This window comes from Tupaia chinensis, unplaced genomic scaffold (genome assembly GCF_000334495.1).
Source record: "Tupaia chinensis unplaced genomic scaffold, TupChi_1.0 Scaffold000421_1, whole genome shotgun sequence".
NCBI classification, from domain to species: Eukaryota; Metazoa; Chordata; class Mammalia; order Scandentia; family Tupaiidae; genus Tupaia; species Tupaia belangeri.
In genome coordinates this window covers 177,737-179,040 of record NW_006159926.1, presented here as the reverse complement: position 1 = coordinate 179,040, position 1,304 = coordinate 177,737, and the positions used below count along the sequence as shown (strand labels likewise).

The window sequence follows — 1,304 nt, the reverse complement described above, 5'->3', positions numbered from 1 at the left end:
TGGCCATCCCCCCTGTGGGGGGGGGATTTCTCGCTTTCTGTCTCTCTGTCTTTCTCTGTCTGGCGAGCACACATGCCCTATAGTGAAAACCTCTCCAAAAAAAAAAAAAAAGCAAAAAAGTAAAATCAGTTGGCTGTATGCTTGTGAGTTTATTTCTGAGGACTCTATTCTGTTCCATTGGTCCACCTATCTATTTCTGTGCCTATACTATGCTGTTTTGATTACCACGTCTTAGACAATCTTAAGAGAGACTGCTATCAGGTTCTCAGAGAAGACTGTATCCCTGTACTGGAGAGGTACACTAAAGAAGGGAGAGTGACTGATTATGTGATTAATGATTTGACGGCTGTTCCAATCTCCACCTCTCCAGAAGAAGATTCCACATGGGAGTTTCTCAGACTGATTCTTGACCGCTCAAGGCAAGTACTGAGACAGGATGGGACATTTTTCACACAGGGGAACTGTGTCAATTTGACGGAAGCCCGGTTGCTCTATGAAGAACAGCTTGGGTGCCTGTATGGTCCTGAGGAATTCTCGAAGGAGATTCTCTGTGTCCCTTCATACTTGGAATTCTTACACTGTTTGGGAGAAAGCTAAGCTTTAAAGATGAAATTCCCCCCATCACGCGTGCTGCCCTTCCTGACCACATCCACACAATCAGGCAGTTGATTGTGGATTCCTTACAGTTTTCCTCTTTTAATTATTATTTCTAATTTTTAAAAGTGGAAAATGTATATTTTGATGAGCTAGCGTGTTATGTTTTGAAAGTCAGCTGAAGGCTGATTGGACAGCACAGCAAAGAGTGCTAAATGCACTGACCCCCTAGAATGTGATTTTTGTCACTTTTTCTCTCTCTGTGGGCTTGTTTAGTTTTGATTTTGGTAGACCTTCAATTTGGATATTTGGAGGAATGAACATCATTGATTTGTTCTGGAGGGAAGTTCTTGATGGAAGTTTCTTTTCCTAAAATTGACTTAGATGTTATAATTTTGTGCTTATAAGAGTTAAAAAAAGAAAAAAGAGTAGCAATATTTCAATTAAAATTACAAAAGAGTAAAAAAAAAAAGATATCGTACTGAAAGGACAGAGGTCTTATCGAGTTACGGTTTAATCAGTTGCGTACCACCATGTCACGAATAAGAGCCACGTTTCCCATGCCCTGGAGGGAAGCACAGTCCTTGGCAGTGATCAGGCACCGAGTCTGTGCCCACGGCCGAGCAGCCCAGGTGAACACAACAGGCTACAGTCAGCTCTCCAGCGTTATGAGCTTGCAGCAAACCTAACCGGGATGGTACCTACCAGGG

The 1,304-nt window shown here is 42.5% G+C and overlaps 1 pseudogene; it reads left to right on the top strand.

Moving 5' to 3' along the window:
* The window catches only part of LOC102481285 (spermine synthase pseudogene), a 5,741-nt pseudogene extending 5,137 nt beyond the window's left edge, over positions 1–604 (top strand).
* Positions 605–1,304: the final 700 nt, after the last annotated feature.